Source organism: Eptatretus burgeri, chromosome 14, assembly GCF_056783735.1.
Source record: "Eptatretus burgeri isolate ZD-2024b chromosome 14, Ebu_testis_v1, whole genome shotgun sequence".
Lineage (NCBI taxonomy): Eukaryota > Metazoa > Chordata > Myxini > Myxiniformes > Myxinidae > Eptatretus > Eptatretus burgeri.
Window position 1 is genome coordinate 57336349 of NC_140974.1, and position 15729 is coordinate 57352077.

At 39.2% G+C, this 15729-nt stretch overlaps 1 protein-coding gene across 7 annotated transcripts in view; it reads left to right on the forward strand.

The window, feature by feature from the left end:
- Positions 1 to 4946: 4946 nt before the first annotated feature.
- The window catches only part of LOC147013304 (RB1-inducible coiled-coil protein 1-like), a 126080-nt gene continuing 115297 nt past the window's right edge, over positions 4947 to 15729 (forward strand). For all 7 annotated transcript variants that reach the window (XM_085855010.1, XM_085855012.1, XM_085855009.1 and 4 more), the window contains exons 1-2: positions 4947 to 5071; positions 5304 to 5384. The gene's annotated coding sequence lies outside the window, so the exon portion shown is untranslated. The remainder of the gene's footprint in view (positions 5072 to 5303; positions 5385 to 15729) is intronic.

A 15729-nucleotide genomic window follows, 5' to 3' on the forward strand; every position in this document is an offset into this window, starting at 1 on the left:
TCTGTTTGTTTATGTGTTTGTTTACCCTGTAGCAGCCACACCGTTTCAGCGATCATGACCAAACTGGGTGCAGACGTCGGCCATGGTCCAACTTAGACACGTGTCGTTTTTGGTGAATCTAGGTCAAAGGTCAAGGTCACAAAAAAACCGAAATTCTTATTTTTGCAATAACGTCCGCTAAAATGGTTGTATCGACTTCAAACCAAATCCAAAATGTGCATCTTCCAATACTGCATCCAACCATTTGTCTCATTGGGGTGTCACACCAACACCCTTCTTTGCGGTCGGGGGTCGAATGTCAGGGGGGGTCAGGTCAAAAATTTTAAATTGCGATGAAAACGCCATTTCAAGTCCGATTGACTTCCAAGTTATGATCATGACCAAACTAAGTGCTATAACTAATTCAACAGTAGCACTATCGACTTATAAGAACCAAATTGATTTCCAGGTTTTTGTTTTTTCAGAGATCATGGAGATATGACAAAGTTATTCCGGAAATTCCTTGCTCAACGAGCAATTTCATTATCTTGCCAAAACGAAGTTTTTGCAAGATATGTTAGTCAGCTTGTATGTTTTTTTTTTTTTGTTTGTCTGTAATCACGTATAAAAAAATTCTGCAGAGCACAGTTATCATTGGAAATTTTTGTAACTTCGCATATCAGAGGCCTATAGAGGTCCCTTTCAGCACATAAAATTTTGAAAGTCAAGGTCAAAGGTCAAGGTCACTTTGTCGCAAATCAGGGGAGTCGACGAAACCCTTATTTTTTGAGTAATTTTGATCGGATCGTCTTCAAACTTCATGGGAATATAGTTCATGGTCTGGCGCTCAGCTGATTAATTTTTGGTGGCGATCGGCCTTGACCTTCATGGTTAGCGCCTCAGGTCAAACATATTTGACCCCAAGGTCAAATTTTCAAGTTTTAGGAACCATATCGTGTAGTACCTCAAATAGAACACCTCGATGAGTGCTTTCTAGATATGTCAAGCTTGAGACATTATGACGTCATTTGGTGACGTTATGAGGCAAATGCATATTTTTCATGGTTACTCTGTAGAACGATTCTCATCGGAATCTCTCGTAGGCAGATATTCCTCAAGGAGTCGCTCCTGGTGGATAGCAGCTCTGTTCACCTCAGTGTGACCTTAAAGAAGTCACACGTGGTCACCTTTTGGCAAGGTTTATTTGTCTGTTTGTTTATTTGTGTGCAGGATATCTCAAAGTTGTGGACGGATCCGGATGAAATTTTGTGGACAGGTTTGGTGTGTGACAAGGACGAACTGATTAGATTTTGGTAAAGATTCAAATCCGGATCCGGATCTGATCATTTTTAAGTGATTCTTCACCTTGAGAGATAGGGCTAAAATGATATATAGCAGGATATCTCAAAAAGTTGTGGACGGATTCGGATGAAACTTGGTGGACATTTTGAGTGTGTAACAAGAAGTGATTCGATTTTGGTGAAGATCCGGATCTGGATACGATAATTATTTAATTCTTTAACTGATTCTTCACCGTTGCGAGATCGGGCCAAAAACGATATATAGCATGATATTTCAAAAATGTATTGGGCCAGATATGTTCTCGTGGATCAGGCATTACGTGGCAGAGGTGTGCACTCCACCGAGTGCCCTTCTAGTTTTAATTATGATGTGTTTATTTTTGGCTGACACACACCTTCCTCCACATTTTCTCTAAGGCCAGGAACAAACTAACCCTCTTATTCCCTTAGCAAACTGGTTTTAACTGTCGCGGTTTTGAATATCATGGCATTTTCCATGGACGTAACCCCCACGATATTTAACTCAATCTGGGCTGATGGGGTGGGGATGTGAGGAGGAGGAAGGGGGGGGGGACAAAATGCCCTCCTCATCGATTTTGTGATATCCTCCAAACCGCCATTGATCAGAAAATTTCCTTTCATGACTTTTTTCCCATCGAGAGTTTCACACTGGTTTTGATACCAAATGTGTGAAAATCGTGTGTAAGGTGTTACAGGGTGTTTCAGTAACATACAGTTTCGGTGTTTAGGTAACAAGTGAAACAGTGACTTCAAACAATATCCATTCATAACAATATCCACACATATTATAACATCTCAATGCTAAATGGAGTTCTTTCATCCCCTCTTCCTGTCCAGGCTGGAGTTCCTCAAGGCAGCGTTCTGGGCCCTGTTCTTTTTCTGGTTTTCATCAATGATCTCTCCGACTCTCTGGAAAATCCTCTATATCTCTTCGCTGATGACTCCACCCTCTGCCGTACCATCTGTCATCCCTCAGACCGGCAAGCAGCAGCTTCTTAGCTCACTGCAGATCTGGATAAAATCACAAACTGGTCCAACACGTGGAACATGTCTTTCAATCCGGACAAATCTCACACTCTCACTATGTCTCTTCGAAAGGACTGTTTGGAACCCCCCCCCCCACCCCAGATACTTTCTCAACAATCCTCTGGAAGAAGTCCTTTCTTTCAAGCTTCTGGGTCTCACTATCTGCCATGACCTTTCCTGGGAAAGCCACATTTCAAACCTCGCCTCCAAAGCCAGTCGCCGACTGGGAATCCTCCGTCGTGCAAAGTCCTTCCTCGGCCCACCTGAGCTCCTGACCTCTTACAAAGCTTTCGTCCGCAGTCTGATGGAGTACTGCTCTCCACTCTGTGCTGGTGCTCCTGCCTCTCACCTTTCCTGACTTTACGCTGTGGAAACCAAGGCATTTCGAATCATTGGCATCTCCCACTATGAGGCTGAGTCTTTGGGCCTCTCACTCTCTCACCGCAGGTAGGTAAGTGGTCTTTCTGTCTTCTACCATCTACTCTCCAGTCTCGCCCTCCCTGCTCTGTCTGCGATTTGTTCCCCCCCCCCCATATTTCCGCAGGGCACTCAAGGTCTGCCAACAACCCCCTTCTGGTAAAACTACCAAAATCACGAATCACTGCTCACCTTCACTCTTTCATTCCTCTTTTTCGCCACCTTTGGAATAAACTCCCTCACTCTATTCAATCCCACTCTTCCCTCCAGGCCTTCACAACAGCTGTTCACCACCACCTCTTATCATCCCCCATCCAAATCCTCGATATTTTCTACCCCCGTTAATCCACCCCACACCCACCTCCCTCAAATTCCCTGCTTTCCTTCCTGAAAGTCCCTATAATGTCCATCTTCTATTCCCCATGTTCCCCACCCCATCCCTCTCCCTTCCACAGATCTCCGAGTGTCTCTTCCCCCACTGTATTGTCCTTCCCTCTCCCCTCTTGTCTCATGCCCCCCTCCCCTTTGTGTGTTACCCAGGTCGAAAAACCAGTAAAGACCAGTAGCTTACTGGTCAACTGGTACCAGTTGAAAACCAGTAGCCAACTGGTACCAGTAAAGCCAGTTGGTTTCTTACTGGTTTTAATATGGAAATTGGAATAGAGTGATATATTACCAGTTGAAATACAATTGTATTTAATAACTGGTATCAACTGGGACCAGTACATTGTAACTGGTATCAACTGGGAGACCAGTACATTGCAACTGGTATCAACTGGGACCAGTACATTGCAACTGGTATCAACTGGAACCAGTAAGACTTTAACTGGTACAAATATGAGCTACTGGTTTTTTCAACTGGGAAATTGGAATTCTGACTGAATTTAACTGGTACCAGTTGAAACCAATAGAGACCAGTTAAAGACCAATTAGAACCAATAGAGACCAGTTGAAAATGTGTACTGGTTTTAACTGGTTTTTCGACCTGGGTCGCTCTCCTATGAGCCTTGACAAGGTATATAAAAAAAAATCAATTTTTATCTTCAAAAACTTTCATAAAATGCATGAATTCAGTAAATGCTACATAATTTGCATATTTGGATAATTTATGCAAATGTAACCAACCAAGTAAAATACTAAAATAAATCATGATTCTGATGTTGATGAATGATTCCTTTCCCGTTTCTCACCATTTTGAATGTGACATTACCAAGTACCTTCCCAAAAGGAGCAAATTGAAAAAGAACAAAAAGAAAGTATAAATTAGCATATTTCATGATAAATTACAGTTTTGAATTTTTTTTACACCGCAGGAATAATCCGTCTGATGACCGATATCCTCGGATCAATTTTTTTGACAATTGGATCTTCCGTTGCCAAGATGTGTGAGTGGGGGGGAGGGGGTGGTATCCCCCCTCATCACCAAACTCACCCCCAAAATAGCCGAGCCAAGATAGGGTTGACTGTTTACACATTGGGGACATTGAGCATGTTTTTTTTTTTTAACTTCAAACCCGTTTTAAAATTTTATTTTCAGAAGCGATCGAGGCAGCGGTCCGTTGCCTATGCACCGCCCAAATAACTATAGCATTCTCTTGAGCAAGGACTTTTCTCGCCAAGGTTCTGCGGATCCTTCCCAGTAGTTATTAATATCGAAAGTGCATTGCAACGCATACGGAATTGTAAAGTTGCCCCGGAGCGAGCACAAAATGTTTCCAACATTTCATGACTGCGTGGGAAAAGACAACTCTGCAATGGATTCACTGTATTCGAGGAACAAACATATATATTATTCCGTATGCACGGAGCACTGAGGGTGGGTTTCAGGCCGACGCAGACCAGACGTGAGTACGTTCGGTTGGAAAGGTCAGAAATCCCGGCAATCAATTAAAATGGTTCCTCAGCTCGCTATTTCACACTGTACGTTATTGAATTGCGTGACGTCATAAACGAATCTTTGTGTAGGATGACGTCTGTGTCTGAGAATAAAACACCCGTCAGATTGATGACGCCTGAATGTCGTCGACCGTGGGCCCCATCGGAGTCAAAAATTATTTTAAATACGCAAAATGTTGTGTAACTCAAGGTGCAGTTATCGCAGCACAGCATCTTTTTCCTTCAGAATAGAAATATCAAAATACGTAAAACAACAACAAGAACAACAACAAGAAAACAACAACAACGCTGACGTAATCCACACTGCATGTGAATGGATCACTTCCGGGTTGACTGCCGGCTTTCCGATAAACATAGCGGAGCTGGGGGTCAGCTGATAGGATTGGATGGAAGACGGACAGAGACCTTCATTTTGCTAACGGGATTAATGGGTACGTGAAGAATTCATTAATGGAGGATTTTTTTTTCCATCCAGACTCGACAAGGGGTTAACATATAAAACTTGACGGGTCTATTACTCCGAGACTAGACCAACTAGTCCACCTTTACTCGTTAACGTAGGCCCGCACGAAGCCTGACCTGCTTGGTGTATCAACGAGAGCGATAGTTTGATTGTCTTGTGTAGAAATTGTCTGACGGAGTGTCTCGGTGTACTGTGCACAGGTGGGGCAAGGTGATGGGGGCCTAAACTGTCCCATTGAGGTGTCGGCTTACACTTTCACCACGGACAGCTCACCTGTTCAGGTGCGTGCCCGCCGGATATACTGAGGTTGTTTGTTAAGCGAATGTCCTGAGAGGGAAGCTGTAATAATAAGCGTTTGTATGTATTGTAATACAGTAGAGGTTCTGGGGGTGACTGTTTTATCGGATTTCTAAAGGTCACGACCTTGGTGACCTTCATGTAGAGTAGAAAGTCCTTGCTATATGATCCTCAAGAACAGGTGATGTATGTAATATTGTGTGTGCTTCGCATGTTGAAGGTGTTAAAGGCGCGTTCGATTGACGCCGATCCCTGGGATAACAGTATCGTTATAAATAGTACATCACCGGCTGCCTGGAATCCCCCCCCCACCACACCCCCCAACAGTGAACCTTGTACCTTGATGGTGACTTTGTGATGCGTCCCCTCGGACAAGTCCAGTGCTTCATCGTATAGTCTACATTGTATGACGATCTGAACTCTTTCACATGCACCTACCCCCTCCCCCATCTCTCTTGTGACCCACTCTGTCTGTTTCTTTGTCTCTGTCTCTGTATGTATCTCTGTCTCTGTCTCTGTCTCTGTCTCTGTCTCTATCTCTGTCTCTCTCTCCCCTTCCACAATCCGAATGTGGAAGGGGATTCTACTTTGCCTACACACCTACACAATCAGCCTCGATTTCTTTGGTGTTCCTCATTTTTAATTTCGCCGAAACCCCCCTCCCCCGCCGAACATGGTAACTTTGGTTCATTCACCCTAAACATGGTGACCAACTTTAACCTGAAGCATGAGCCAAGGTTGATTTACCGGTGAATCGAGATCGTGTCAGTTATAAATTAACAAACACGATAAGCCAACAAGAACTTGTTTTCTGGACAGTCTGACGGGATGCATTTTGATCTACCTGGAGCTGGTGGTATTTGACTTTGGTCGAAAGGAAATAAAATGTCATGTGCTGTTTACATTTTTTTATTTTTTTTGCAACATCAATTGCTTTGAAACAAACAGCTTTGCCTTGAGGAAAGACACGAATGACGACACATTACAAGTTGAAAGGATGTTTATGACCCTTTTATAATATATATTTTGTAATTGTCCCTTACAAAAATTTTCCTCCAAATCCAGCAAACTGAAATCCAGCAAAATTCCTTGTCTATTTCATGGATTATAGTGTATTTTGTCCAATAAATAGTCCTTAATCCATTGTTGTAATATTTCATGGATAATTATCGTGTGTTTTGTACAATAAACGGTCATTAATCCATTGTTGTACATTTTCATGGATTGTAGTGTATTTTGAACAATAAATGGTCATGAATCCATTATTGTACCTTTTCATGGATTACATTGTGTTTTGCACAATAAATAGTCATTAATTCCTTGTATATTTCATGGATTATTGTGTGTTTTGTGCAATAAATAGTCCTTAATCCATTTTTGTATATTTCATGGATTATCTTGTGTTTTGTACAATAAATGGTCATTAATCCATTGTTGTACATATTCATGGATTATAGTGTATTTTGTACAATAAATCTATATATTAATACTGAAGGACCAATTTTGTGCTCCTCCTAGCGGTCGCATCACGTTTTTCTCGGTACTGTGACCTGGACTGAAAGAAACTTCGTTCCTGTAAGAGTGCATCGCACATAGTGGCGATAGTCAAACTTCAACTCTGAAGCAGAATAAACACTTTTCGTTTTACATTCGTTTACATGGCGACGTGTGACGTCACCGCTGAGGGGCGTAAGGACGTCATGACATCATCGGTCATTCACTGACGTCATTACGTCTGTCGTCGACAGACCGTCACCACTGAGAGGTGTAATTCCACTCCTCGAAAATAGCGTCTGCAATGTAAAACCCTCTTCTGCACATGCTGACTACCTCAGAATGTGAATTTGCCACAAAAAATGTAACAAGAAACATTGTATCTTTATATTAATACTGAAGGACCAATTTTGTGCTCCTCGCGGTCACGTCACGTTTTTCTCGGTACTGTGACCTGAGAAGTTTGACATGGTGTTTGTACGTCAAAGTAGACATGTGCACAAATCAGGGGACTTCTTCACAAGGAGTAGTGTACACCAAAAATGTCGTGTACAAGGATGTTTTGTAGGCCTCATTAGGTAAGGCCATGGAGTACATCGACTGGGATCTGGCTCTTACAAGAGCCGCCACTGGTTGTCATATTGGGCTCATGGAACGGAATCCGTCTGTGACGGGGTTTCGGCTAGTAGTCATGAATTCCTTGTATATTTCATGCATTATAGTGTGTTTTGTGCAATATATATATATATATATATATATATATATATATATATATATATATATATATATATATATATATATATATATATATATATATATATATAGTCCTTAATCCATTGTGTATTTTGTACAATAAATGGTCATTAATCCATTGTTGTACCTTTTCATGGATTATAGTGTATTTTGTACAATACATGGTCATTAATCCATTGTTGTACATTTTCATGGATTATAGTGTGTTTTGTGCAATAAATGGTCATTAATCCATTGTTGTACATGTTCATGGATTATAGTGTGTTTTGTAAAATAGTCATTTATCCATCGTTGTATATTTTATGGATTATAGTTTGTTTTCTAAAATAAATAGTAATTAATCCATTGTTATACATTTTCATGGATTGTGGTGTTTTGTAAAATAAATAGTAATTAATCCATTGTTGTTTTTTTTCATGGATTATAGTGTATTTTGTACAATACATGGTAATTAATCCATTGTTGTACATTTTCATGGATTATAGTGTGTTTTGTGCAACAAATGGTCATTAATCCATTGTTGTACATGTTCATGGATTATCGTGTGTTTTGTAAAATAAGGTCATTAATCTATTGTTGTATATTTTATGGATTATAGTTTGTTTTGGAAAGTAAATAGTAATTAATCCATTGTTATACATTTTCATGGATTGTGGTGTGTTTTGTAAAATAAATAGTAATTAATCCATTGTTGTTTTTTTTCATGGATTATAGTGTTTTGTAAAATAAGTAGTAATTAATCCATTGTTGTACATTTTCATGGATTATCGTGTGTTTTGTAAAATAAATAGTAATTAATCCATTGTTGTATATTTCATGGATTATCGTGTGTTTTGTAAAATAAATTGTTATTAATCCATTGTTTTTTTTCATGGATTATAGTGTGTTTTGTAAAATAAATTTATTAATGCATTGTTTTTTTTTCATGGATTATAGTTTGTTTTGTAAAATAAGTAGTAATTAATCCATTGTTGTACATTTTCATGGATTGTGGTGTTTTGTAAAATAAATAGTAATTAATCCATTGTATATTTCATGGATTATCGTGAGTTTTGTGAAATAAGTAGTAATTGATCCATTGTACATTTTCATGGATTATCGTTGTAAAATAGATATTGATTGTTGTACATTTTCATCGATTATCGTTGTAAAATAGATATTGATTGTTGTACATTTTCATGGATTATCGTTGTAAAATAGATATTGATTGTTGTACATTTTCATGGATTATCGTTGTAAAATAGATATTGATTGTTGTACATTTTCATGGATTATCTTGTGTTTTGTATAATATATAATAATCCATTGTACATTTTTATGGATTATCTTGTATTTTGTAAAATAAATAGTAATTAATCCATTGTTCTATATTTTCATGGATTGTGGTGTGTTTTGTAAAATAAATAGTAATTCATCCATTGTTGTACATTTTCATGGATTATCATGTGTTTTGTAAAATAAATATTAATTAATCCATTGTACATTTCATGGATTACCGTGTGTTTTGGAAAATAAATAGTAATTGATCCATTGTTGATTATCGTGTGTTTTGTAAAATAAATTGTCATGAATCCATTGTACATTTTTATGGATTGTAGTATGTTTTGTAAAATAAATAGTAATTAATCCATTGTTGTACATTTTCATGGATTACAGTGTTTTGTGCAATAAATGATCATTAATCCATTGTTGTACATTTTCATGGATTATAGTGTGTTTTGTGCAATAAATGGTCATTAATCCATTGTTGTCTATTTCATGGATTATCGTGTGTTTTGTAAAATAAATTGTAATTAATCCATTGTTGTATATTTCATGGATTAGGCTTGTAGCAAGGTATTATGTACACATTTAGGACACGGGGTACCAAAAAATGAAAGTCACTGTATGATAAAGTTTTGCATATCATTTGTTAGCCAATATCATGGGGATTCAGGATCTATTTGGGCAGAGCTTAATTCTTCCTCTTTCTATTGCTCTGACAGGGTCTAAGTTGGTTATCAATTATCTGTATCAAGGAACCACTCGTATCATTCTAAAATTGGTCTGATGGCTTAGATATGTATTATACACTAATTGCAAACCACATATATGGAGAGTATTTAGTTTACCTGATATTTGACCTTGAACAAAGAGGTCAAGGTCATATGAAATTAACAAATTGATCAGTGTTCATTCAGGTCATAAATATATATGCACATAAACTTAACCATAGAAATACATGCTGTGATGAACCAAACTAACATCTTAGGATTAAAAGTGCAGATTTCTTAAAAACGTTACGTACTTCCTAATGACCTTTGATGTTCTGTATACTGAACACAAACTGGCCTTTGGTATTGATTTTTATATCATAGGGCCATCTTGGTAAACTTATTATATGGTGATAAAATCAAGCTTATAGCTACCAGTAATTTTGTAGCAGCTTGGTAAATGCAATTTGTTATGTACTTCCTAACATTTTTGACCCAATCATGGAAGTGAACCTAAAAACTGGTATGTAGTAATGATCCATGTTGAAACTTGCCATTTTAAATCATCACTTTATGCAGAAGTAAATTACTATTTAAGATGTTCTATCAGATGCATTTTAAATTTCTGGAATAAGATTTTGTAAGCTTCACTATGACTGGGGGGAATTTTGCAAAATCTGAGATTTTACACATTTGAAGGTGCCAAGATATGCAGAAGGTCATAAGAAATGTACTGTTTCGAGGAATTGTTCTATTCTTATGTATAATAATATATATCAAACAAAAAATGCATTTTCAACCATTTTGGACAACATATACAATCATACATGTAACCCATTTCTAAAAAACATGAGCTATAAAATGGAAAAATATAGCCTGTGTTTGGATAAAAAAACATGCTTTGTAAGCAACTATATCCATAGGACCCAGAGCAAAGTATACATTTTCTGAAAGCACAGAGACTTGTGCATTATATAACATTAAGATTGTTTATCTTATTAAAACTGGGGTTCATTTCTAAGCTTTCTCCTCATTTAGGACCACAGTGTGCACAATACCATGCTACAAGCCATTATCGTGTGTTTTGTAAAATAAATCGTAATTCATCCATTTTTTTTTTTTTTTTTTTTGTATACCTTGGTCGAGGCTCGTATGAGAGCAAACACACAACTCACAGCAAGGAGGCATGAGACAAGAGGGGCGGGAGTCGAAATGACAAAACAGTGGGGAACAGACACATTAGGTGAACTGTGGAAGGGAGAGGGATGGGGATGGGACGGGGAACATGGCGAAGAGAAGATGGACATTTCAGGGACTTTCAGGAAGGAAAGCAGGAGAAATGAAGGAAGTGGGCTTGGGTGGATTATCTGGGGTAGAAAAGATCGAGGATTTGGATGGGGGAAGATAAGAGGTGGTGGTGAACAGCTGTTTTGAAAGCCTGGAGGGAAGAATGGGAAAGAATAGAGTGAGGAAGTTTATTCCAAAGGGGGAAAAAAGAGGAATGAAAGAGTGAAGATGAGCAGTGATTCGTGATTTTGGTAGTTTTACCAGAAGGGGGTTGTTGGCGGACCTTGAGTGCCCTGTGGAAATGTGGTGGGGACAAATCGCAGAGAGAGCAGGGGGGGCAAGGCTGGAGAGGAGTCGGTAGAAGACAGAAAGACCACCGACCAACCTGCGGTGATTGAGTGAGAGGCCCAAAGACTCAGCTTCATTGCGGGAGATGCCGATGATCTTAAATGCCCTGGTTTCGACAGCATTAAGCCGAGAAAGGTGGGAGGCAGGAGCACCAGCCCAGAGGGGAGAGCAGTACTCCATCAGGCTACGGACAAAAGCTTTGTAAGTGGTCAGGAGCTCAAGAGGGCCGAGGAAGGACTTAACATGACGGAGGATTCCCAGTCGGCGACTGGCTTTTGAGGCGAGGTTGGAAATGTGACTTTCCCAGGAAAGGTCATGGCAGATAGTGAGACCTAGAAGCTTGAAAGAAAAGACTTCTTCCAGAGGATTGTTGAGAAAGTGGATGGGGGGGTTTTGTAAACGGTCCTTTCGAAGAGACATAGTGAGAGTGTGAGATTTGTCTGGATTGAAAGACATGTTCCACGTGTTGAACCAGTTTGTGATTTTATCCAGATCTGCAGTGAGCGAAGAAGCTGCTGCTTGCCAGTCTGAGGGATGACAGATGGTACGGCAGAGGGTGGAGTCGTCGGCAAAGAGAAATAGAGGATTTTCCAGAGAGTCCGAGAGATCATTGATGAAAACCAGAAAAAGAACAGGGCCCAGAACGCTACCTTGAGGAACTCCAGCCTGCACAGGAAGAGGGGATGAAAGAACTCCATTTAGGGCCACACGTTGACTGCGACAGGAGAGGAAGTCTGCGAGCCATGAATGGAGATGGCCTTGAATACCATGGGAAGAGAGTTTGGTGAGTAGGGCAGGGTGCCAGACTGTGTCAAAAGCACGTGATATGTCCAGGGATACGGCTCGGATTTCATGTCTGGCATTGAGGACCTCCATCCATTGATGGGAGAGCAGAAGCAGCATATCCAGGGTAGAGTGACCTGGTCTGAAACCAAATTGATGATTGGAAATCAAGCCATTGGAGAAGAGGAAGGATTTCATATCTGAAGCGATGATGGATTCCATCACCTTGCTGATGATTGGGAGAAGGCTGATTGGTCTGTAGTTATAGGGATCTGTTTTTGCACCTTTTTTATGCAGGGCAGTGATGTTAGCAGATTTCCAAGCAGATGGCAGATGACCTTCGGCAAATGAGAGGGTGAATAGAACAGAGAGAGGGTGAGCAAGAGCAGAAGAGCAGGCTTTGAGCACACGTGGGCTGATGCCGTCTGGACCGGTTGCAGAATCTGACTCGAGGTTTGAAAGCAAGCTCTCCACCTTGTCAGGAGAAAAGGATACAGAGTCCAGGGACAGTTGGGTGCGACTGGGTAAAGTGGGTAGAGATAGTGATGGGTTTAGGACACAAGATTTAGCTGCAAACACCGAGTTTAGACATTCAGCTTTATCACGTGTGGAATCAGAAGTGCGGCCATTTGAGGTAAGGGAGGGGATGGATGGGGAACATACACCAGAAACAGATTTGATTAAACGCCACCAGGATTTTGAGGAGGGAGAGAGGTTTGAGAGTTCAGACTTGAGATGAGAAAGATGTTGTTTTCTGGCTCTCCTGAGGGTAGATACACACTTGTTCCGAGCTTTGTGGAAAGAACTGAGATTGCCCTCAGTTGGGTTTGCTTTCCATGAGGCAAAGGCAAGTTGTTTCAGGACAACTGCCTCGCCACAAGCTTCAGTAAACCAAGGGCGGGAGGAAGGGTAAGACAACTGAACACGAGAGGGGATAAATCTGTGCATGAAGGAGAGCAAGTTTCTTTGAAAGAATTCCCAGGATGAGTTGATGTTTGAGAAAGTAGTAATTTTGGTAGTTTTATTGTACATTTTCATGGATTATATTTTTGTTGTACATTTTCATGTACATTGTTGTACATTGTTGTACAATGTACATTGTTGTACATGTACATTGTTGTACAATGTACATTTTGTACATTGTTGTACATTTTCATGGATTATCGTGTGTTTTGTAAAATAAATGGTCATGAATCCATTGTTGTACATTTTCATGGATTCTAGTATGTTTTGTAAAATAAATATTAATTAATCCATTGTTGTGCATGTTCATGGATTACAGTGTGTTTTGTGCAATGAATGGTTATTAATCCATTGTTGTCTATTTCATGGATTATCGTGTGTTTTGTAAAATAAATAGTAATCAATCCATTGTTCTACATTTTCATGGATTCTGTGTTTTGTAAAATAAATAGTAATTCATCCATTGTTGTACAATTCATGGATTATCTTGTGTTTTGTAAAATATATAGAAATTAATCCATTGTTGTACATTTCATGGATTATCGTGTGTTTTGTAAAATAAATAGTAATTAATCCATTGTTGTACATTTCATAGATTATCTTGTGTTTTGTAAAATAAATAGTAATTAATCCATTGTGGTACATTTTGATTGATTTTATTGTTTTGTAAAATAGTCATTAATCCATTGTTAATTTTCATGGATTATAGTGTTTTGTACAATGAATTGTAGTCAATACATTGTGTTGCACATTTCATGGATTATAGTGTTTTATACAATAGAGTAATTTGTCCATTGTGCTGTACAGTGTACATTTTCATGGATTATTGTGCTTTGTACAATAAATAGTCATTAATCCATTGTGCTGTACATTTTCATGGATTATTGTGTGTTTTATTCAATAAATAGTAATTTGTCCATTGTGTTGTACATTTTCATGGATTATCGTGTGTTTTATTCAATGAATTGTAATTAGTCCATTATGTTGTACATTTTCATGGATTATAGTGTTTTATACAATAAATAGTAATTAGTCCATTGTGTTGTACCATTTCATGGATTATCGTGTGTTTTATTCAATAAATAGTAATTGATCCAATGTGTTGTCCTACCCGTGGATTACGATATCACCCAAAATGCAGGGAACACCACCAGTTTTTACTTGTTGAAATGGTTGTTTATACCCAAGATAAATATTTATTTATTGTAACAAAAACTGCCTCAAAAGATTGGTTTTGAAAGGGATGGTATCTTTCACCCATGAGCAAAATTAATTGACCTTTGACCCTCATGATTTTCATGTTGATAATGAACCCGTTTAACAAGCCTTGAAGAAATTAATACTAATTAATATCTCAGGCCGAGATACACTTACGTTCCTTTCCTGATGCACCAGGCTTGAAAGGGTGGTGCAGAGGTATGTACTTACCTGTGACCTGTCTTGGTCGGGTTTGATTCCCGACCTGACTGAACGTTCAAATTGGTGCTTCCCAAGCATTGTTTTACATCACGAAGTGTGGCCTTGCAAGGGTGGTAGGGGGGACTTCAACTGCGAAAAATTGTCTGTTAACCAACAGTGCTGTGGTTTTGGGATGCCTCGTCGTGTTTGCTCTTCCATGAGCGTGTGTGTGTGTGTGTCCTCCATAACTGCAAAACTTTGCATGTATACTAAGGGAACTGTAATGGAGTGCATGAATGAAAACTCTGTATTTGGTAAATTTAAACACCCCTTTTGAAGATGATTAACTCTTCTCATCATGAAAAAATAAAACCGGGCTTTTCGTTGTTCAGCCTGCATTCACCTTGAAGATTCAACATTGCGTCTTCTCTCATTAAATGCATGGTTTGTTCACAGTAATCGCAGCAGCAGTCTAATATACACCACCCAATGAGGATATGCTCTAATGCATAGGAAAGAAAATAGTGGTCTTTCATTACAAAATAGGACCTCTGGGCCCTGGCTTAATGTAACCCAAATTTGGTAGCATTCTGACTGGTGGGTCTGGAGAGGAAGGTTTTTGAAGGAATTTACATTATTTTCCCAAACATTTACTAAATTCGCCATTTTAACACACTTCCGTTCATGTGATTGGCATGACCTCCACAATTTAACATCGTGACCCTGTCCTAATGTTGTAACCCAAATTCGGTAGCATTCTGACTGGTGGGTCTGGAGAAGATTATAATTATTATTATTTTTTTTTCAAAAAGAATTGATGTGATTTTTTCCCAAAAGTTGATTGTCGGCCATTTTGACACGCTTCCAGTCACGTGATCAACATGACATCGACAATATAATTAACATCCCTACCCGAGCCTAATGTTGCAACCCAAATTTGGTGTCATTCTAACTGCTGGGTCTCGAAGAAGAGTTTGGAAGGAATTTGCACGACCGCCATTTTGACACACTTCTGGTCACATGATCAGCATGGCCTTGGCAATTTAACATCAGGCCCCTATCCTTATGTTGTAACCAAAATTTGGTAGCATTCTGATTGGTGGTTCTGGAAAAGAAGATTTTTTTGAAGAAATTTACTAAGTCGGTCATTTTGACTTGCTTAATATCATGTGACTGGAACGAGCTTTGTAATCCCCATTACCAGTCAGGAGAGGAACATTGCTGCCAAATTTCAGCTGTATCGGCCCAGCGGTTTGGCCGAGAAGTCGAAATATGAGACGGACGGACGGACGGACGGACTGACAGACGGTGCATGATGAAAATACCTTAT